At 44.8% G+C, this 24,294-nt stretch overlaps 1 protein-coding gene across 1 annotated transcript in view; it reads left to right on the forward strand.

The window, feature by feature from the left end:
* Window positions 1-24,294, forward strand: part of TSPAN5 (tetraspanin 5) — a gene marked incomplete at its 5' end in the record, with an annotated part of 173,686 nt that overhangs the window by 119,714 nt on the left and 29,678 nt on the right. The window lies entirely within an intron of this gene.

The following is a 24,294-nucleotide window of genomic DNA, read 5'->3' on the forward strand; positions in this document are numbered from 1 at the left end:
TGGTGACTAATGGTAATGCGGAAGCAAACGTTAATATCAAGTAAATTTGAATGAATTCTTTTATAGTCAGAGGAAATTTATCAGCAAAAATTGGCACGAAACAAACAACACGATGGAATAAATTTGAATAAATGCCTGCATAGGCAGTCACAGGACATGTTGATAAATATTTCAACATAGACTGATACAAGGTATAACAAAATATTAATTTTGAAGGAATCCCTACGTCATGCATTCAACAGAAGCTAATATTTCACGGAATGGTAGTGTGTGCATACAAAGCAACAGAGGGGAAGCTGAATCTGTTTTCCCAGGGTGGCTTGAGTCTAGGGTTTGTGACTGTGTGTCTGCTGCTTTGAGCTGCAGGTTGCAATCATCATAGCACTGTGGATCCTAGATGTCGGGGGCGAGGGGAAGCCTCCGTGGTCCCCGTTCTGCCCATCTGAGGACCCTCTGGCAGACAGGGAGTGAACACAGCAAATTGGTGTGGCCTCCCTGCCCGGCCTCCCTCAGCCAGAGGCAACCCACGGGTTTCTCCATCCCAGGCCAGACCTGTTGGCGGCCCCAGGTGGACAGAGGGCAGGACAGCTACAAAGTAGTTCCTCCTGCTCTTTGGCTGGACCCCGAGAGAGGTGAGGTGCTCAGAGTTGTCGTTTCGAAAATGGAGCAACTTCATAACCAGCAGTTGGCTCTGAAGCCCTTTACACGTCCTCTGTTTCAGGCCTTGAGCTCTGTGGCCTTGGAACAGTCTGTGTCCTGTGTTGGATCCAGATGTGGTCCCCCTGTGAGAGTGTGAGGAACCCGAGCCTTTGCGTGAGCGGGTTTCCCCCTGTTACTGCTCATACTTTAGAAAATTCTCTGGCAGGCATCAAGCTGAGCCCCTTACAGGTGGTACGCAGCCCCCTTTGTCCTGCAGTCAGCTGGAATCCAGCCAACCCAGCCCAGGGCCCGGGAGAAGGTGAACCCTGACACCTCTCCGTGGGGAGCAGTGCTGCGCATAAAAGTGCCACCGAGAACACGGAGCAAAGCCCGGTGACAGGATGCAGAGGATGTGTCTGCGGACGGAAGCCACAGCTAGGCTTGTTGCATGTGGGGTCCTTACCACCTCCTGGCAGGGAGAGGCGGCATTGGAGACCTGAACGTTGGCTCGTTGATTAGCACACTGGGAGGGGGATGCAGGCTTTGTGGGGAGCACAGGATTTGGCAGCAGAAAGGTCTAAAATCAATTACGTAACCTCCTCTACACCTTAGCTTCCTCATCTGTAAAATGGGGCACCTGCCTGATGGGGTCGTGGTGAGGATTGAATTAGATAATGTATTTAAAGGCTCTGGGATCGTTTCTGGTACAGAGTTAAGGGTTTAATAATCCTAGTTAAAAATTTTAAAAAAGCTGTGTAATCCTGTGTGAATCTAATAAACTCTCTAGTTTGCTGTAAATGGAAAGACTAGACTCTTTGTTGGGTCTAAACAGCTCTTCCTCAGATTAGCTCCCGTTTCTTTCTCCCCAAGTCCAGCCGCCACCGAATCGCCTTGCTCGGAGCGGTAGCAGGACCTCGGGTGGAGGCGAGCATGCAGCTGGGAAGGTGGAAACGGCTGTGAGTTTAGGGGGGCTCTGGCCTCTAGCTGCTTCCTAGAGCTGTCTTGCGTCTGAGCCTGTCTCCTCATTTGTGTGAGGCGGGGGGAAATAGCATTGTCTGCTTCGTGGGGAGATGAGAATTCTTACTATACGGAAGGCACCTGTAGTTCCTGGCATACACTGATGACCACTACGAGGTAGCTGTTATCACCGTGGCTCAGGCAAGGGGCCTTTCATCCCTGGGCATCTCAGGCCATTTCACAGGGTGTGCTCATGAGCCCTGTCTGCCTCGGAACTTTCCTCTGCCCTGGTCCCAGTGTCCTCGTCAGCCTCCGGCAGGACACATCCATCATGTCTGCCTAACGAGTGAGGAGGTGGCTGGGTGAAGCAGAGCAGCGTGGGCCATGCCTGAGGCTCACGGGAGTCTGCAGCAGTCCTTTTCCTGCCAGGTAATACGTGCAACAGATGATGCCACGTGGAGGAACTAACAGTGGTCTAGCTTTCTGACCAAAGCTGAGGTTTGTGCTTCCAGGGCATTGGGGATCTCTTTACTTGAACATTCTCAGACGCTTTATCTTTTTTTGTTGTTTGTTTTGGTTCGGTCGCGCCATGCGGCTTGCGGGATCTTAGTTCCCCAACCAGGGATTGAACCCGGACCCTTGGCAGTGAAAGTGCGGAGTCCTAACCACTGGACCGCCAGGGAATTCCCTCAAACTCTTCATCTTTAATTGCATCTTAGGGTCACACTAGTTTTTGGTCTCAGAGCCAAAATGTTCAGAATTATCACAGATCTGTGCTCTTCTGACAGAACAATGTCTCTTGACCAACCACATAGGGCAGGCAGGTTACAGGTGAAGCTGGTTGCAGATGTCCCAGGTTCTCCTCCAGCTGTGACGTAGAGGGGGTCCAGGTTCTGGAGTCAGATGCCTGGCTGCCTGCTGTAGTCCACGTCACTTATACCTTCTACCCTTGCAGAGTGAAGGTGGTGATAGCGTTCACCTCAGAAGCGTGTTGCGAAACGTCAGTGGGATAATACAGATAAAGTACTTACTTATCTGTACCAGGTCCGTTTCAAGGACTCGAATAAATGTTAGCTCTTGTTTTTATTTATAATGGGCATATCATTTTTAAACTTGTTGCCTGCATCTCGCAGTCTTTTATTCTTTAGAAGTAATGATTTTCGAGTCCTGAATTAGACCCTTGTAGTTTACAGGAGAAGTCTCTGATCTTTGAGGGCATCTGTCTTGGTTGAATGCAGAACAACCAGATGGAGATATCTAGTGGGCAGATAAAGATATTAGCGTCTTCTGGATCATGTGCTCAACCACATTCTGAGATAATGCTTGGATGTAAGGGCATTGCCGGCCTCTGTGTGTGTGTTCTCAGTGTGTGGATGTGGACCAGGTGGCAGTTGCAATGGTCAAGAAGCATTTGTGGTTTAGAGCTTGGGGTCTGGAGTAAGCCTTCCTGGTTTTACATCCTGGCTTCACCACTGTCAATCTGACCATGGTGACCATGGGTGAGTCACTTAATTCAACTGTTTCCTCATCTGTTAAATGTGGAGAAAGTACATTTCCCCTAGGGTAAGTGCAAAGACTGAATAAGATCAATGAGAAGCAGTTTGCACTAAGGTCGTACTGAACTGGGGTCAGTCAGACCATACTCCCATTCCCTGCAGGAGAATGGGCAAGACCAGCCCTCGTATGTGCACCTTGCACTGTAGTTCATCGGTAGCGTCGCTGGTAGATACTCAATGAAAAATATGTCTGTTTCTCACTTTAGCAGTGATTGGATTAGATATCCGTTTAATGCATGATCTCACTTATACGTGGAATCTGAAAAAGTCCAACTCGAAAGCAGAGAGTAGAATGGTGGCCGGCAGGGGCTAAGGGAGTGGAGGAAATGGGGGGATGTTGGTAAAGGGTACAACATTTCAGTTATGCAGGATGAACAAGTCCTGGAGATCTAATGTACAGCAATGTGATTGTAGTTAATGATACTCTACAGTATGGATGAAATTTGCTAAAAGAGTAGATCTTAAGTATTCTCAACACACACACACACACACACACACACACACACACACACACACACACACACACACACACACACACACACAGGTAACCCTTTGAAGCAATGGCTGTGTTAATGAGCTTGATTGCAGTAATCGTTTCACAATGTATATCAAAACACCACATTGGGGACTTTGCTGGTGGCACAGTAGTTAAGAATCCGCCTGCCAGTGCAGGGGACACGGGTTCAAGCCCTGGTCCGGGAAGATCCCACGTGCCGTGGGGCAACTAAGCCCGTGTGCCACAACTACTGAGCCTGCGCTCTAGAGCTGAGAGCTACAACTGTGGAGCCTGTGTGCCACAACTACTGAAGCCTGCGTGCCTAGAGCCTGTGCTCCGTAACAAGAGAAGCCACCGCAGTGAGAAGCCTGCGCACCGCAAGGAAGAGCAGCCCCTGCTCACTGCAACTAGAGAAAGCCCGCACGCAGCAACGAAGACCCAACACAGCCAAAAATAAATAAATAAAATAAATACATAATTTAAAAAAAACATCATGTTGACGAGTAAAAATTATATTTAAAGTGTACAGTTATACCTCAGTAAAGCTGGAAAAATGCAAATTTCAGTAATGCTGCAGTGCTACCTCTGAAGTGAATAAGAGAGCTTTGCAGAGTTTTCATGACTCCTCATTATAGTATTTGGCTGACTTTGGGTTAAGTATGAGGTCTGATCATCCCAATCTGGCCTCTAGGTTTTTTGTTGTTTTATTCAACGTACTTTCATAAACAAGTGTTCTCTAGGTAAACATCTGTGAAAGTCAAAATACCAAAACAGGTGAAAGCTAGAACCAGGCCAGATGCTACATCAGTGTTTTAGTGGGAGCAAAACACCCTCATCTGTTACATTTAATTCTTGTGTCTAGTTTGAGTTCTGTTGGTTTGGTAGTGTTTGGAGTTGATTTCTAAATATACTGGGGATTTTATACCAGTTTTCTGTTTCTGCACATTTAAGGACTATTTTAATAAAAGTAAACGAAGTCAACATTGAAAGTCATTTTTTTTTCTTTTAAAGAGGGTCCGTACTTCAGTCAAGAAACATTGGCTAGCTCATTCAGAGTGTGCAGTGTGTCATCAGCGGATTTTTCTGATTTGCTGGCTACTTGGCAGACATTTCTCTGTCCAGCTCACACATTGCACAGGGGAGCACTTCTACCACCCTGGTTTCTCTGAGCATTGGGTGACCGGGTTATTCTGATTGTGTGGAGAGCTGCTTCTCTTCTTGTTGTGTGCTTTTAGCAGCAAGGGGGAAGCATATTCTCTCTTTCACCACTCAATATTCCTACCTTCCATATTCTGTTCATCGGATACAGCCACTTCCAAAGTCTTATTGTTTCACCATGAAATGAGACACACCATTGTTCTATCGACTGTTATTTCTTTTTCACATTTTTATATTAGGAAGTTGACTGTTGGCAAGTTCTCAGCGCCCGCGCCCCGCTGCCCCGCCCACCGCCCAGTGATAATATCCAGGCTTTCTCCAGCCATTCTTTCCCTGGGAACTCTGTACTGTTCACAGACGACACCATTAGTCCTCACGGTTGTCCCCAGAGGTAGGTAGGATCAGACAGAGCATCTGGGTGTGTGAACAGAGGGCCGCAGTGAATTGAGTCTGAGGAAAACAGTGGGTTACTACTTCTTTTTTTTTTTTTTTTTTTTTTGTGGTACGCGGGCTTTTCACTGTTGTGGCCTCTCCCGTTGCGGAGCACAGGCTCCGGACGCGCAGGCTCAGCGGCCATGGCTCACGGGCCCGGCCGCTCCACGGCATGGGGGATCTTCCCGGAACCCGTGTCCCCTGCATCGGCAGGCGGACTCTCAACCACTGCGCCACCAGGGAAGCCCCGGCTTACTTCTCTTATGTCAGCGTTTCTGCAGACTTCTGCATTTGCACCTATTTTCATATTTTCTACAAAGAATTTTTCAAGTGATAACAGTCATTAACTTCATTGCTGCAGAATGAAATAAAAGGGATACTAATGTAGCTATTGAGAAATACGAACCTTCACTCAAATCTTTTTAGGGTCATTAAGAAAATGCAGTTTTAACTGTTGATTTCGGTTTGATTTTTTTTTCCGCCCCTAGGATTTGGAGTGTATTTAAATTGATCTTAAATTGTGAAGCTAAATGATCAAAAGAAACCCCTTTAGTAGTACAGTTGTCTAAAATCTATTCAGTTTAGCTGTTTGAAGGTGCAAGATTAACATGCCTAAAGTCTAGCTCTGATCATTTCATAATTTTGTTTTGTTTCTTTTTAAGCATTATGAGCTTTGAAGTCAAAAGACCTGGCTTCATTTTATGGGCTGGTTATATAATCTCTCTGATTCTCACTTTCTTTCTCTAAAATGGAGATAATAATACCCACTTCAAAGGACGGTTATGGCAATTAAACGAGATCGTGTGTGTGAGATATTAAGCACAGTAGCTGTCAGTAAAACTTAAAAAAGGTGGAAAGCTAAAAACCTATAAGGACCTCTCTGTCTTTACAATATAAAATCCAGATTCTTTGCTGCCATGTTCTAGACCCCTGCATAGTGGCCTACGGTGACCTCATAGCCAACTTGTTATTTTCCAGCCAGATAGACGACTTCACTCTCCAGAAAACTTTCAAACTTTTTGACCAAGACCCTCAATAGGAAACACATTTTACGCATGAAACAAAAGTTTCACGAAGCAATACCTCACCTTGCCATATGAAATACATTCTGTTCTACATAGAAAATGCTGGTCTGACCATTCAACTGGTATCAGCAGGTTTTCAAACGTGCCGGTTGAAAACCCACTGATCTAGAAAACTCTTCATCTCCATTTCTTGAAATTCTTGAAAACCCTCCCTTGAGACCCATGCCCCCATCATGAAATCTTCCCTCATCTTGGCAGCCGGTGGCCTTCTCTGAACTTAACATTTTTTCTCAATTTCATTTATGGAATTCGCTGCAAGTTGGCTTTTATGTTAATTGTTGACTTATACCATCTCTGTGACTAGATGGCAAGTGCGGTCAGGGCTTGGTCCCTGTGGTCATTTATCAACCTGTGCGTGTAGCAGGAGTCATGCCCCTTGCTCCGAGGTCCAGACTCTGAGGTGTTTGTTAAATTGCATGGTGTCTTGACAGCTTCGCTGCCTTTGTGCTGACATTTGAAAGCCATAAAATCAGGTTTGCGTGTGGACTCTTGGGGGCAGCAGCTTCTCGCCGTGACCACTGCCTAGATCAGAGGTCTTCATCTGTCGGGCTGCGTTGGCTTCCTGTGTATCTGGAAAAGAATGCTATGGGTTGGCATTGGGGTTCCAGCTTCTAAATGGAGATTCTCAATTTCTGGTTTTCTGACATGACTTTGCTAGACCTGAGGCTCCTTTCAGCTCCAGCAGTGTGTGAGCAAAGATCAGTAACAGCCTCCTCTCTGATTAAGCACAGCGTGGTATCTTTAAACCTCAGGCGTGTGCAGCATGGAAGAGATAATGATTTTAGCCTATGAGACTCGCATTTTATAACATAAGATGTTTTTAGATATGTTTCCATGTGTGGATATTCTGTTCTCTCGATCCTATATGTGAGGGTACTTATACACAGTATTAATGATGTAGAGCCTTTCATCTACAATGAGAAAATACTATATAAGCCAGAGTAGAATATTTATATTTTAACTACGTACACTTACCTCATGTTGGGAGCCCAGTTTTGAGATCCTGACTAATGATGAGATTTAGGGGAGTGCAGGACCCATTTTATGTTTACTCAAATTATCTACCCAAAGGTCAACCTCATTTAAAGGCACTGATTTAATTTAGGAAAGTTATTTTTCTCTGTTAAATCTAATTTAAGAAGCTTGACTGAAATAGTAATAGATAGCAGAGGACTGCCTGTGCAGCAGTGTAAACCAGCAGATCTGGACATAGTGACGTCTCCACAGCGACATACAGAGACAAAATACATAGCAGAAATATCTAGGGAATTGTGGATTAAAAACAAATTACTTAACAGCTAATGAAGCAAACAGTAAAAAGATAAATAACCCACTGATAACTGCATAATAATATCTAGTAGAAGTTACTGATGCACAGTTTTTATAATGACTTTCTTTTTTAAGAGGCTGATGGACCCTTAGGTTTTTATAGTAAATCTCTTCATCCATAGGCACATTTTTCTCTTTTGAGCATCACACACTTGTAGGGACTTATGAAATGAGTTTAGTTAAATTCAGCACTCAGAGAATTTGTGCACAAGCTTCCTTATTTTGATTCTTCCCCATCCAGTCTGCCATTTACCAGTGTTAAAATGTGTGTCAAAGGAAGAGAGATTTGTCTTAAAAGAGATTTGGAGAAAATCTTCCTTCAGTATTTAAAGTGCTTGACAAAGTCATGTTCACACAGAAGTCAGTATGGAGATGAGGAAGTTAAAATCAAGTGGCTGGGCTTCGAGAGTCCGCCTGCCAATGCAGGGGACACGGGTTCGTGTCCCGGTCTGGGAAGATCCCACATGCCGCGGAGCGGCTGGGCCCATGAGCCATGGCCACTGAGCCTGCGCGTCCGGAGCCTGTGCTCCGCAACGGGAGAGGCCACAGCAGTGAGAGGCCCGCGTACCGCAAAAAAAAAAAAAAAGAAAAAGAAGAAAATCAGGTGGCTTATTTTTCATTACTGGCTGAAACCCATCTGATAGGATTGACATGGAGCGCTAATTAATTACCCAGGGTCTCCTCATTCACTAATCACATTGCATGAAACTTCCCTCCTGGCTGAGCCTCAAGGGCAAACCATAGGCATCCAGCCAGCTGATTTTTCATAGGCATTATGCTACCTCTGTAAATTAATGTGAACCTAATATATACTGTCAGCGGCTTACTTTCCCATGGCGACCCTCTCTGGTTAAACAGCTTTAAATGAAATCTTATATTGAGAGTGAAAAGTTTCTTGCAAAAGGGGGGGAAAAAGGAAGATTTAAAATCTTCTCTGTAATCTTTTTTCCCATGGTGTATACTATTTTGGCTCCAGTAAAAAATCTAATGCACAGATGACATGATCATTGCCTTTTGTTATCTGAAAAGTGAGCCTATGTAATGCTTAAGGAAGAGACTTTTTCCATGATATTTTTTAACTGCAATAATAATCTGTTCATTAAAGGCATACTGTACACAAACACATATCTCCTATGAGGATGCTATTACTGCCACCATTTATGGGCGAGAAAATTGTGAGTCTGTCAACTTGTATGCTGGGGCCCAGATTTGAACCATGGTTTGTCACCAAAGACCATGCTCATTTGATTGTGTTACTATTCATGACTCATCTGGTCCCTTTGTACCATTCCTTTTAACTTCAGGAAAATATGAATGGTCTTAGTCTTTAAAAATATTCCTGTTTCCATATTCATTTTTTACATTCATCTGAATGAATAAATCATTTTAGAAGCATGTTGATCTCTAGCACATTGTTTTAGGTCTTCAAATCATTTTAATGTCATGCAGTTTTTGTTCAGAGAGCAAAAAGTTGTGGGCATCTTTAAACCAGAGGAAATAGGTACAGCTTATTCACACATCACTCACGCTGCTGTCCATCTTCAATGCTTCCAAACAATTCCAGTAGAAAAGGGAAATTCCAGAGTGCACGTACACGGACAGTTTCCAAGGCAGTGCCTATTGAGAATGCAGCCTTCCATCCTGAATTTGTGAATGGCTCAGCTACAGCTTGTCCTATATGTAAATTAATTTCCAAGAGCGTGTGTAATAAACTCTTCTATGAAAGAACATACAAAAGAGTGTTTTGTCACAGCCCAGTTCCCCTGTTACAGATACCTAACTAGAGAGGGCAGGTTGATATTCATTGGTTTATATGGGTCCTGTCTTAAGCCAGCACTTGCCTCCTTAGTATGCAGTGCTCATATTCTTGATTGAAAAGAATCCATTCCATTTCTTTTCATAGGGTCATGAAAAGTTGGAAAGAGGAAAAACTGAGCTGAACGTACAGAATAAATAACTAAATGGTGCCGGCAGTCGGCCCTTCTGTTTTCAGACCTTCTCCCTCCCCCATCCTTTGTGAGTCATTGAGCCAGTAAGACCTATCAAAGACACCTCAGTGTATAGAACATTTTATGTGGAGCGTTAGTTGGCATCCACAGCAAAGGGCCAAGTGCCTCTAGGACTCCTTTCAGGTGATAACCAATGGATTTGGACCTCCTGGGTGTGCTCCATGTAGCCTGCATTCATCTCTCAAGATGTTTTAGGTTGTGATTGAATATAAAGGATCAGAAAGATGATGTCAATCCAGTAAAATCATTAAGGGGATTTTAAACATGAGTGTGGAAATGTAGAACATGAACTTGAAATGAGGTACCTACTACTGGTCTTTTTGTGCATGGTTAATTGGATTAGAATTACAACGTCTGTGATAGCTATTAAGAAGGCTATATGGCATTACTAGGGTGTAGCATGTTTCTTTGAGAACTTAGCATTTCAAAAGGCCCACTGTGAGAAAATTGGGTTCCTGTTTTAATATGAACTTGTGGTTCTCAGAGATGATTTCTTGGATGCCTTTGTTACTAACATTATCAATAAGATTTCGTTTTACACATTCTGAATTCTAACAAGCAGTCAGTGTACTCTGAATGTAGTTTCCTGTAGTGGCTTCGCCTAAGTGGGGTGGGAGGAGGGTATGCAGGTGGGTGATGAGTGGGCGATGCGGGTGGAGAGGATAGGCACCACCATTCCACTCACTCTATATAATGCCTGAAAAATTGGAGTTACGTCCCCCTGGCATTCTTTAACAATTATTTCTAAGTAAGGCACGTGATGACTAAAATTCACCTGAAACATGCAGTTATTTCTTAGAAGAATTTTTAATATTTACAGTTAAATGAGAACCTTTTTTTTTTTTTTTTTTTTGCGGTACGCGGGCCTCTCACTGTTGTGGCCTCTCCCGTTGCGGAGCACAGGCTCCGGACGCGCAGGCTCAGCGGCCATGGCTCACGGGCCCAGCCGCTCCGCGGCATGTGGGATCCTCCCAGACCGGGGCACGAACCCGCGTCCCCTGCATCGTCAGGCGGACTCTCAACCCCTGCGCCATCAGGGAAGCCCGAGAACATTTTTAAATGAAAGCATTATACATTGACTATAGCAAAGACATTTGTTTAGTAAGAGAGTCACCTTTTCCCCAAGAAAATGTGTAAATGTCACTATATTTCTTCGAAAAGAAAGGAGATTTTATATATATATATTTATATTTGGATAAAGAAACAAATTTTTTTAAAGGCATAACAAAATTTTAAAACACACAGATACATAGGCACAGAGAGTATTTGCATTAGGTTAAAAAAAAATAGAGTACTAGAACTAGCTCTGACTGAACAGCTCCTCTGCCCCCTCAGCTCTGACTGAGCTGACTTCCAACAGGGCAGACCAGGGCAAGCTGTGGGTGCCAGAGAACAATCTGTTGGGTGAGAGGGAAACACCCTCCCTTCTTCTGTAAAACAATAACACAGTGTCAAGAGCTGTGAGGGATCTGAGATTTTACCCTACCCGCCAGCTAGCAAGTTACCCTTCCACAGTGTCGTGGATGCTGGCAGAGATGCCAGACTCCTGGGTCAGAGATACAGGACTTTATTAATCACAGCAGTACTCGTAGCCAGTGTATCAATATTTTTCACTCTTTTCCTGAGCCCCAGTTTCCGTGGGGTGATGCAGAGAGGGCCAGTCAACACCTGTGTACGTAGTGAGTTGTGTTATAGGAGGGGAACCCTGCGTTTAGGGAACCCAAACTTTTATAATGGTCAGCAAGCCTGCTGGATCCTTTGTAGGATCTCTGTAAAACACTACCTGTGTCTTCCAAGGCTGTCTGCTGTACACATCTCCCTGAAAAGATAGTCTGTCACAAATGACTCATTTGTAATTCCAAACGATTCTTAAGAAGTGCAGAAACTCAAGAAAATTATCTTCTAACATAAAATACTCTGGAAACAGACCCAAATAAGCACAGATTCCATGAACAGCTACTGTGCACTGATTTTTAGGGCTGCATATGTTCCGATGATATAGCCAGTAGCGACAGCATGTATCTCACTGTTATTTTATCACTTAGATAAAATGTGGTATTTTAATTACATTCAGTATCTGTATCACACATCCTTTTCAAAATGTCTTCCCTTCCCTTGTGTTGGTCACCACAGTCCTGCGTAGCTGGGGCAGGAGTTGTTATTGTCCATTTATACTTGAGGAGACTTGTCCAGAGTGACTTGACCAAATTCACACACTAGTTAATGTTCTGGTTGGCACTAAACCTGGCGTTTCCTGATACCCAGTCTGTTAGTCTTTGAAACATGTTGCCTAACTCTGTTCCCCTTTTGTCTCTTACACAAGGCAGAGGACTTACCAGCCATTATAGAGGTGACCCAAGGCCAGTCCCAAGTTCCTTCTTGGTAGTTGCCATCCCTCTCAATTAACCTTGGGTGTTGCCCAGACATCCTGGGGGGATTGTCTGGTGGTGGTGCCAGTGGTGTCTGGGGTCAGAAAGGAGTTTGAAATAAGGGAAGCGATTGTGTTGAATGTTTCCTCATTGCTCTACACTTTATTTTCCGTTTAATTGAACACAAGCAGTCTCCACTGTTTCAGCCCCTTTGCTTAGTAGAGCAGCCCCTGGCTCTCCCGGACTTAACGTATAATTACAGGTGTCAGACTCTCCATCTGTGCTTTTGGGGGCACCCGTCTGTCTTGGTTTCCTGCTGCCCCTGTGTCTGCTTCTTTGCAGTCTCCCCTCAAGTTCCCTCCGTGCGCTTCACCATGAATCTTACTGTTCTCTGGGATGATGGCTTGGTCCTGTTCTCTACGAACTCTTTATGTGGCCTTAACGGTAACCACAGGAACAATTATTCATTGAGCGTATCCTGTGTGCCAGGCCCTTTGCAAAGCACATTATATGCATCATCTCATTCAGTCTACCCCAGTGACCCTATGAGATGGATACTGCTATCTCCACGTTTCATAGAGGAAGAAATAGAGAACTGAGAGAGTAAACTGTCTGAGGTCACATAGTTAATAAGTGATGGAGCTGGATTCCTAACCCCGAGTCTGCTGTCTGGCCTCCTGGCCCTCATACAGTTGTGCCAGGACACTTTTACGTGCATGTCTGACATTCATCTGAGTTTGTAATGTGTCTAAAACTGAATTCGAAAATTGATCTTTCTCCTAAAATCTTCTCACTGACCCATATCCCTAACTTTGAAAAGGACACCGTAGCCTATCAAGTTAAAATCCTGGGAATTTTCTTAGATTCTTCTCTCTTCCTTATCTCCCACAACTAATTCACTGATTTATTCAACAGTTATTTATTTAAGACCTGTGAAGCACACATCGTTCTAAGTTTGGTGGGTACAGGATGAACTAAACAGACAAGAATCTCTGCTCCCATGGAGCTTGTTTTCATGGAAATTAATATCCCCATTTTATGGATTTGGAAACTGAGGCATAGGGAGATTAAGTGACTTGCCTAAGGTCACATATTTAGGATTCAAAGCCAGGCATTGTGGTTTAGAAGACCATGGTTTTGACCTTATACCCTGTGCTTCCTGTCACCGAGTCCTGTAGAGTCTCCTCCTTAATCTTCTTTTCCGTCTTCATCCTACTGCCAGTGCCTCTGCCTCTGCCTTTCTGGGCTGGTGTCAGTGTCACCAGGATGACTGCAGGAGTCTCCCAACTTGTCTCATGGCCTGCAGTCTCACCTCCCTTCAGTTTATTCTCTATGCTGTACTGGAATGATTTTTCTAAAATGCAGTCTGATCCTGTCACTGTTTTGCTAAAAATCCTTGGTTGGCTTCAAGTAACTTGGTGGTACCTTGGTCCCCAGGACACAGACAGCCTGCCGTGATAAGGTCCCTGCTTAGCAACCTCTAGCCCAATGGTTCTCAGACTTCACTGTGTATCACAATTAGCTGGAGGGCTTCTTAAGCCAGGGCTTGCTGGGCCCCATCCCCAGAGTTGCTGAGGAGGTAGAGCTGGGGCCGCCTGAGAAGTTGCATTTCTAACAAGTCCCTGGAGCAGGACCCACGCTGTGAGAAGCCCTGCTTGGCAGCGGCCTGGCCTGATGTCTCTGCCCCAGCCCTGGGAGCATTTACGGATTCCTGAGGGACATGCTGTTTCAGGCTTTGATCCTTTTGCACGAGCTGCTTCCTCTGCAGGAGATGGTCTTCCTCTCTCCTTCCCTTTAAATCTCAGTGTCACTTCCTAGGAAGCTTCCTCTGACAACGCACAGCGATCCCAGAGCCTCGCCGCCGTGTTTCTGGGAAGGCGCCGTGTTTCTGGGAAGGCGCCGTGTTTCTGGGAAGGCGCCATTCCATCCCCTGTGCTGGAGCCTTGGTTTTACTTATCTGTTCCCACTCACTGACCCACGACAGTTAGCTCTTTAAGAAAAGAGCTCGTCGGGCTTCCCTGGTGGCGCAGTGGTTGGGAGTCTGCCTGCCGATGCAGGGGACGCGGGTTCGTGCCCCGGTCCGGGAAGATCCCACGTGCCGCGGAGCGGCTGGGCCCGTGAGCCATGGCCACTGAGCCTGCGCGTCCGGAGCCTGTGCTCCGCAACGGGAGAGGCCACAGCAGTGAGGGGCCCGCGTACCGCAAAAAAAAAAAAAAAAAAAAGAGATCATCTGTTATGTTTTTCACCTTTCTGTCCCTGGCACCTAGCATAGTGCCCAGTATGTATTGAAGGTATGTACTTACTAAATGAGTTGAAATGTATAATCCTACTTGTGCTTTAAAAAAGTAATCCTATTTTAAGTTTTCTTTGCATTAACCTTTAAGGCTTGCCTACGATGTTTCTTTAAAACTTTAAGGTGTTTCAAAACAAAAGCAGTGTACATCTGAAAGTATTAAACTTTCAAAGCTGCTGCACTGCTTGGTTGTTTAATGCAAACAGCGGGAACTTATTCCCACAAAGGCCGATGTTTGTCTGCAGACAACTTACTTGTCGTACCTGTGGTTTGAAATACTTGAGTTATCCCTCAGTCCTCCTCAGCCTTCAGAACCTCTCTCTGGTCTCTTCTTAGCCTTGGTTTAATCGAATCAGAGAATTACAGATGGAATAGCGCAGGTGGTGTAAGCCTGGCTTTTACTGAGACAAAGATCAGTGGGCTGTAAACTTGCAGCCTCCATGTTTCCATCCAAAATTGCATAATCCCCCACGTTCCTTTCTGTGTGCCTGCGTTGCCTGAGTAATTCCCAAGAGGAATATAGGTTTTACTGCCTGTGTAGCCCTCCCCCTTTCTTTCCCCTCCCATCTCAGATGACTAGTTCTTGCCAAAATGTTAAGCTCCAAATTCTAAACACAGGAATTTCTGAACAAGATTGTCCCTGGATTGTAGACATTTCTTCAAGAGGTGCTCTGACCTGCTGGTGCAGAGCAAGCTCAAAGGCGGAGCTTCCAAAATTCAACAAGCAAGCAGAGGGCAGCCCTTTCTGTCAGGTAGAGTGTGGCTGAATCCTGTGTAACTTCTCACACCAAGTCACAACAGCTCACCCGGTAGTTCAGAACCGCTGGAGTCTCGACTCAGCTGTTTGGAAAGGAACAGCATTTTCCACCAGATCATTAGTCTCTCGAGCCCCATCACGCGCATGCCTGTTCCACACATTTAATTGTTTACAGTGAGCTTGTCACAGGACTCAATATGAGGGAACTTAATCCGGTTTCTTATTTGCGTCTTAGGACCCTCTTGGTTGCAAGTAACAGGAAGCCTCCAAAGTAGCTTGAGCCAAGATGGGAGGGGGAGACGTACCATAGGGACCCAGGGGCATTACGTGGACCCCAGGATCAGGAAGTGCGGCCAGGGGTCCTGGGGATAAGGGGCAGAGGGCAGACAGGAACGGAAGTTTTCCTTGATCTCTTTTCTGCTTCTACGTGTGCACGCTCTACCCACAGCACCCCAGTCTGTTCTAGCATAAGGGAGACTGAAGCTGACAGAAATCACTGTGTCCAACACCCGATTTCTGGGGAAGAGAGGCTCTGGCTCAGCTTCATATTTAATTACTGACTTTTCCTGAGACACAGCCCACCCTAGTCTGCTCCTCAGTCTAGAGAGAGGGTTGGGAGGGAGTGGGCCCTCCTTGGCACATGTGGCTGCAGGGTCTTACCCTTGAGGGTAGGGGACAGTTTCCAGAAAAAGGGGCATGTAGATGGAGAAGTTGTCCCCATCAATATTGCTGATAATTTATATCCCACATTCTTCCAAAAAGATTCTATTGTTAAAAATGGATATAGTGGAACCAAAACACATCACAGAGGATATAAAATAAAAACAAGGAGTGATAAGGTTAGGGAGAGGGACGATGCATCAGGAAGAGAGGCTCGCGTACCAAAAAAAAAAAAAAAAAAAAAAGCCCTGATGGGGAGACACTTATTGTAATGTGGGATTTCAGAATTAGTAGGTTTTCAAGTTCTGGGACCAATTACACCCAGGATTCATGAACCAGATTGCTAGGATAAGAAAGAGAAAAGATGTGCGGTTAAAGCTGATCTTGGTGTTCTGGCTAGAGTCTGTTTCTTCTAAATGCACAGGGATATCGTATACACTGTTCCTGGAAGGAGCCCCCAGCCTGCGTCAGAGGAAGATGATTAATTGGAGGGCAGGTGTTAAACAGGCACATGTTCTCTGGTTAACACAGCCCCCAAGCGCTCCTGGAGTCTGACCTCAGGCCACATCACTCCTATCCGATCCCGTGTGTGTAAACATCAAATTAAGGGTACGTGCAGCGAGAGGTGCGCAAGTTGAGGAGAGGGTCCTGTGGTCACCGTGAACGAGGATGCTTTCTCATCCTTGGGGTAGGCAGGACTGGAAGCAGGGTGCCACACTGACCCGTGGTGGGTCCAGGGAGGCCTGAGGATGGGGAGGGAACTAAGGCGTTGGAAGTACCAACTATTCTGGGCATGTGATTCGATTTTTGAATCTCACCCAGTCGCTTGTTGTCACACTGACCCCTGTAGCTGTTTTGTGCATTTCCTCAGGTGCCCTTAGTATCTCCATTTGACAGATGAGGGCCAGGGGGCTGTAGGAAGTCAGGAAACCCTCCAGTGGTTCCTTCTCTCTGTGGGAGAAATCACAGTCACCACCCACCATAGCCTTCAAAGCCCAGCCAGCGTGGTTCCTGTTACTCTCTGTCCTTTGCATCGGCCCTCGGGTGGCTGTTCCTCCAGTGAGCCTGTACACCTCAGCCGTAGCACCTCAGCCAGGCTGCTGTCTTGCCTGGAACACAGTCCCCCGACATCCACCAGTCAGCTCCTTCATGTCTGTCATGTTTTTGCTTATGTAGCTTTCTTAGTGGAGACTTGCTTTGTCGGCTGTATTTCAGTGTCACACCTCCCTCCACCCTGGACCATGTTTCATTCCCCTTATGCCGTTCTCTTTTCCTGCAGTGCTTCTAAAATTGTATGTTATCTAACTCATATATGTTTCTCTTAATTGTCTTTCCCTCCCCACCTCGCCCCAACTAGAATATCAGCCCCAAGAGGAGGCACATTTGTCTGTTTTGCTTCCCAATTTATCCAGGGTCCCTAGAGGGCTTCCTGGCTCACAGTAGATGCTCAATAAATATGTGTTGAATGAATGAAGAACCTTTCCTGAGATTATAGAACCACAAAGTTCCAGAGCTGGGCTTCTGCAAGCTGTGTGTGTTCAGGCCGCTTGGAGGAGGCCGCGTGGGTGAAGTGAAGTGAGAAGTTGACCCTGGCTCAGATGGGGAATGTCCTGTTTACAAGTTCGAACTTTGTCTGCCACGCCATCTTATCATGAGGATTCCAGACAGTTTGAATGTACAAACTGGGATGCGGAGACCCAGTGGCAAAATTGGGATTGCCTTTCTGTGCATTGAATTTTCCACCAGCCCGTATTTACTCCTCAGACATGGCAAGCATTATGCCAGAGACATTTTGTTCCTGCAGTCGGCCCCTGCTTGGTAGAGAGAACATGGATTTTGTTAACAGAGGCATATAGCACACTCGTGTGGACGGCTCCACCCCACCTGCCCCGCCAGGCCTGGGGTGTTGTTCATACTCCAGTGTCAGAAAAACATCTTAATGAAACGTACATGTGTTGCAGCCTCAGGAAAATACATCTTTCCTAATGGCATTCTTTCTCTTTCCTCTCTTGTGTCAAATGTTTTAAATGTATCTCTCCTGTTGATTCAGGCAGAGCTTGAAATTGTTAAAAACAATGTCATCAGGATGATTAAAGAATACCAGTTCTTTCCATTGTTATTTAGGATAATATTTTCAAGATTCCAGTTAGGTGAGAAGATTAACCTGATTTTTATTTTCCTCTATTGTGTCTACCTTGCTGCCTTGTTATTTTGAGTCTGTTCACAGGGTGCCGGGCAGTTGCCATTGACGTAATTATTATTTTTTAAGCAAAAAGCATTGAAAATGTTTAAGAATCGCCTGTGAACTTTAACATACACCTATACATAACTGCTTCCTTTTATGAATAAAAGTAGTAGGGGGTCGTAGACATGCATATGGATTTTAAATAATTTATGTTTAAAAAGTATACAAGCTGAAACTTGTTTCCAGGAGAATTCACACAGCAGCCAAAATACCCATGAAAGAAAACTGTCCCTCAGAAATGCTGCTAGATCTCAAGCTAGTTATGAAATTGACACCCGAGAGTTATTTCTGTCAGAGGACATAAGATGGATTTAGAAGAGCCAGAGTCTCCATGTGGAAGATGCCAGAAACACAGGCATTATCCTTATATCTCCCTCTCCTTCACCCGTACCCCCACCCCTTCGCCATATCCAGGTATCATCGAAAACGTCAGTTTTACGTCTAAATACTCTCAATTCCATGTGCTTCTCCAGCGTATTTCAGTCCAGGACACGATCGGGTCTTGTCTGCATGACCAAAGTGCCCTCCTTCTAGCTGCTGTGCATCTACTCTGAACTCTCTTCCAGTCTTTTCTGCAACTCAGATCATTTTTCCAAAGCTCAAATCTGATAAAGACCTGCCTTCTCACCCCACCTCAGCCGACTACGTATGTATGGCCCTGAATACCTTCCTGTCACTCTTACGGTGATGACTGAATTCCTTAGCGTGGTTTAGGAGGCCCTGCATGGGCTGGTCCTGCTTGCATCTCTCATTGCAAACCTGCCATACCTTCCCCCGTTCCCCCATTCTCTGTGCACCAGCCATACTGGTCACTTTTTAGACCCCTTTACTTGCTGTGCTTCTCCCACCACAGGGCCTTTGTACGTTCTCTTCTCGCTGCCTGAAACTTTCTTCCGTCCTTTCTTTGCCAGTTAACATCATCTCATCTTGCAGACCCCAGTTCCTACATCCTTTACTTAGGGAAGCCTTCCTGGACCTCTCTCTAGGTCAAATCTCCCTCTTATGGTTTGTATTGGCCTTATTTTTTTCTCCTTTAGAGCACCATCAAGGGTGGTTTTGCCTTTTACACTTTATTTGATTAAAATGTATCTATTTTTTGGCAAACATTCAAAAACGTATTGTATTTTGAATAGGCGATACATTAAAATGGTTCAAAATTCAGAAGACCCAACAGGGTTCTTGGGAAGAGCCTTCCTCTTCTCCCACCCCCACCCCCTGCCCCAGTTCTCTTTCCCTTCCCCCCAGAAATCTGTTTTCTTACCTCCATTTATCCCACGACAAAAGCAGTGCCTAGCGCAAAGTAGGAACTCGAGAATACTTGCTGAAGGTTGTAGATAGATGGATAAATGGCTTCTTGAAGTACCCATTTTTGTACCAGTTAATGGAGCACTGATCCATTTCTTATAAGCTGGAGGCTCAGCAAGGGGGAAAACAACAGACTGAGGAAGAGATTTTCTGTTTGTAGACCTCAGAGGAAAGGGGGCAGATGTGGCCCTACTGGCAGAGAAGCCCCGGCACCCTAGTCACATCCTAGGGCCATCTTCCTCTCCAGCTTTTCCTGAGGATCAGCTCTGCTGGCTCTTGTCCTGCCAAGCCTGGCAGGCTTCCATCAGCAGTCCACTCTCTGTTTCTACCCAGTGCCGTCCTTGCTCCCAGTCAGGAAAACATACCTTTGCCTTGAACACCTAGAAATTAAAGAAGTGATTTTGAGTCTTAGGACGCGAGTTTCAGTATAGTTCTCCATCCCTTATTTGGCTGGACAGAGATTTTATGCACATTAGCAAAGTACTATCATGGTTTTGAGTTTGGACTGAGAAGTCATGTTTCCTGAGCAGCCCAGCTCAGGTGCCTGTGTAATCTTGGAAGACTTACTCAATGTTTCTGAGTTTTCTTTTCTATAGAATGGGGATAATACTACTACTACTGCATGGGATTATGGTGGGACACTTCAGAACAGTGTTTTCCAATAATAATATAGTGCAGGCCACATATATAATTTATATGTTCCAGTGGCTGTAGTTTAAAAATTATGTATAAAATAAATATGCTTCAGGGGTCTATTACACAGCACAGGGAAATATAGCCATTATTTTGTAACTTTAAATGGAGTATAATCTATAAAAATATTGAACCACTATGTTGTACCCCTGAAACTAATACGATATTTTAAGTCAACTATACTTCAATAAAAAAAGTAAAATGAAATAAGTGAAATTAATTTAAATATATTTATTAACCCAATATATTCAAAGTATTATCATTTCAACGTGTAATCAAAAATAAAACAACTGTAATATTACCCATAATAAAGAATGAAATAATGCCATTGGCAGCAACATGGACGGACCTAGAGATTTTCATCCTAAGTGAAATAAGTCAGAGAAAGACAAATGTCATATGACATCACTCATACGCTTTATATGTGGAATCTAAACAAGTGATACAAATGAACTTATTTGCAAAACAGAAATAGACTCACAGAAGTAGAAAACAAACTTACAGGTACCAAAAAGGAAAGGGGGGGGAGGGATAAATTAGGAGTTTGGGATTAACAGATGTAATGACCTGTATGGGAAAAGAATCTGAAAAAGAGTGGATATATGTATAACTGATTCACTTTGCTGTCCACTTGAAACTAACACAAGATTGTAAATCAACTATACTTCAATTAAAAATAAACAATGGTTCGTGAGATCTTTTCCATTCTTTTTATTCATATTAAGTGTTTTAAATCCAGTGTATATTTGACACCTACTAGCACATCTCGGTTTGAGCTAAGCACCTTTCAGGTGCCCAGTAGCTCGGGCCTGCTGTATTAGGCAGTGCTCTTCTAGCTCACTCTTATAAAACACAATACTTAGCACGGTGCTTAGTTCATACTTCGCATTCGACAAATGTTGGCAAAATTAATATGCATTTAAAATCATCAAAAACTGGGTAGACTAACATTTGACTGCGTGTTTGCATATATTGCCACGTGGGAAGACGCCTCAGATCTGGTTATTTCTGTTCCAAAGGAATAAAGAGCTGACTTTAATGTTCTTGGCTGTTCCCTGTAAGCGGCCTCTGGGTTTCAGAATGAGGTCAGTTTGGGGGTTTATGGCTGCCTTTTCTTTGGGAGGTGGGAAAGGGGAAACTCAGTGTGCTTCAAGCGCTGCGTGCCTGTCTCTGTTTTTTTGGCTCTTCTCTGTTTAATTATTTGGAGCTGGAACAACTTGATTTTAAAGCAAAACATATGGGCTGAGAGTAATTGGGAGGACGTTTACTGGTGATGGAGCGGCAAAGGTATGTACGGGTTTAGGCCCTGGCCCTGCGGCACTCGCTTAGCTATTGACGGCTTTCCTGGACTTCAAATTCAGTGTTCTTTCTTCAAATTCTCAGACCTTGTTTGGAAAGTCACAGTTAAGGTGGGAAATATTGGAACAAGATTATAAAGGAAATTGTGAGTCTTCTTTAGGTCCTGATTTTTTTCTCTTCTTTGATGAAAACTTGGTTTCCAATCTGTTTATATATGATTTGGGAAAGAAAAAGGTTTTCCAAAGTGCCAGGAAGAGAGAGGAGAACTCCGCACAAAGAGGAGAAAGTTGACCTACCGCTGAAGTTTTCTGTTTTCCGCTTTACTCCATTGATGACACCAGCACGGGGAACGTCTGTTCTACAACCAGTTCTTAATGTGAAGGCAAGGTTTTCATCTCTTTTTACCTCCTCAACTTCCCTTTGCTTCCTGGGGAGGGAATATATGATACCCATGTCACATCCCATATAATTCTAACCTGAATGCCTCCACTTTCTGTCCCATAGGGGAAAAGGGGGATGTGTCAAAACTGGTAAGAACCCATACGTTGATGTTTAGACTCATCTCGGTTCAAATCTCTGCTTTTCCACTCGGAAGCTGTGTGCCTTTGAGCGGAGTAAACTCTCTCAGCCTCATGTGTCTCATTCTTAAAATGGGGTTAATAATAGTGCCCATTTCAGAACAAACTTACTGTGACGCTTAAGAGAGACACGGCATACAAAGCACTAAGCAGAGCACCTGGAAAGTAATAAAGAGAAGTTTAATGTTAGCGATGAGGCAGGGGCCCTCAGCAATGATACGTTCACCCTCTTCGACGGCAAGAGGGACAGTGGACCACTACGTCCTCTGCCACAACATCTCACCCATTGCTTGAGGCGACACTGTGATTAAATACTGCATCAGGGAAGTGACCGAACCTTTGTCCACAAAGAGCTTTAGCATCAGAACGTCTTGCATTTCACTGGGCTGAGTTTGATGTCAGTGTGGAAGTCAAGCGCTCCATGTCTTCTAAGGTCTGAAGGGCTCCTGTGTATGCACTTGTCCCTTGTTACCCTACTGTGCCTAGGACCTATGAATATGAGAGTGACGTGCTGAATTGCTTTATCTGTGTATACAGAGTGCCCCAAACCTTTTGAGTCATTTGGAGGACTGGTGCATTTGTGGCTTCAGATCAGAACTGTAAAGCAAAATAGCATGCTGGCCTGGGCAGTGGAGGGGCTGAGCGTAGTGGACTTTTTTGCTGGGATGTTGGAGACAGGTTTTTCTGAACACTTTTCAAACCTCTATGAGCAAGGGTAGGAAAAAAGGGGTCCTCGGTTTTTGCTAAATCAAGGGACACATTGCTGAGCTTTTCTGTGTAGGGACTCAGAAGGCATCGAATGCTATCTCACTGCGGTGTCCGATAATTGTCCGGGGATTTGGCAAGTTCTGCTTTTAAAAACACCACCACCTTTTCAGAGCAGTCATGCCTTGGTGTTTTTTGCAGTCCCCTCTTTTCCCTCTCTGCTCCTGCTGTTTTCCCAGCCCTTTCGGATTTATTAGCCTTGCCTACAAAGTGTCAGTAACTCCCCGCTGCGAATGGCTGAGACCTCGCCAGGTGGACCCGTCTCAGATTCCCCTGAAACTGGAGAGAGTAGCCACCCTCACTCTTGTTTTCTCCACGCCCCCCTCTCAGTGGACAGCTTCCCTGACACTTAACTTGATCAAGATGTTAGTAAAATAAACAGCTGTCGTGAGACTGAAACTGCTTGTCAACCTGCCCACCCTCTTTTCACTTCACTGTTTGGAGAGGAAACTCAGAGCTGCTGTTGATAATAAAGAAGAGAACTAAGATGTGTCTTTTTCTTCGTGGCCAGTTACACTCAGTCTTGATCACTGAGCTCTTTGTGGGTGGACCACCCTGTGCAATGTGTCACCAAACCTGTGAAACTCTGATTATAAGACGCACCATTATTTTAGGTACGATCAAGGGAAGAAAAGCAGACCATGAGACATCATGGCTTTTAAGACACATCCCAGTTTCAGAGATGTTAAAATGTGGTGGAAAATGTGTATCTCAAAGGAGGTGGAGGACAGTGAGAACTAATTCAAATGGACCGTCCCCCTGGTTACTGACGGCTCCCCTCCGCAGCCGCATACTCAATGCAGCTGATGATGGAGTCTGTGTGTTTTTCAACTCAATCTCAGGGGTTATTTGTGTGCTCTGTGTTATGCATGAAGTTATAGCACTGAGTTGAGACCAGGCCGAGTCATGGAAGCCCTGTCAACTGCAATATAAGTATTTTAAGTTTCCGACAAACAGAAGAATCCAGGTGTTTTCTTTGGGTCACCCTGGACTTGATAAGATTCACGTTCCTTTTTATTTAGTTAGTTAGTTGCACCGGGTCTTAGTTGTGGCAGGTGGGCTCTTTAGTTGTGTCATGCGTGTGGGATCTAGTTCCCTGACCAGGGATCGAACCCGGGCCCCCCTGCATCGGGAGCGCGGGGTCTTATCCATTGTGCCACCAGAGAGGTCCCTCACGTTCCCTTTTGAAGGAGTGATAAAGAGCTTGCTGAGGGACATTGGGGGCTTCGGCGTGCCCTCCCAGCCCCGGCCCATTCATGGTGGCATGATGGCGAGGAGAGAATCTCCAGCTCTTCTAAATTCATGGCCCTACTTATCCATTTTCTAGTGAACATCGTGCTCAGATTTACTCACTGTTTCCTCTCCTATCCAAAAGGCAGCGTTAAACATTATTGATGACTTTAATTTTACTCAAGATTCTACCTAATTATTATTCTTCATGATCTGTTAAGCATTCAGCTTAATTAACAGTAAGCAGGTGCCCTTCCTCATACTGTAATAACTTTAATCAAGGGGATGATGGTATTTCTTTTCCTGTTAAAGACTGTTAGGTTTTAGAGAAAACTATTTCTCAGCAGGTAAAGTAACCAAAAAAATTGATTGCAAACTTTGTACTGGTAAAAACATGGCATTTACCTTCATACTTACACCACTTTCTCCCTTTCTTTCA

The sequence above is a fragment of the Leucopleurus acutus genome (assembly GCF_964270905.1).
Source record: "Leucopleurus acutus genome assembly, chromosome: 4".
Taxonomy (NCBI): Eukaryota; Metazoa; Chordata; class Mammalia; order Artiodactyla; family Delphinidae; genus Leucopleurus; species Leucopleurus acutus.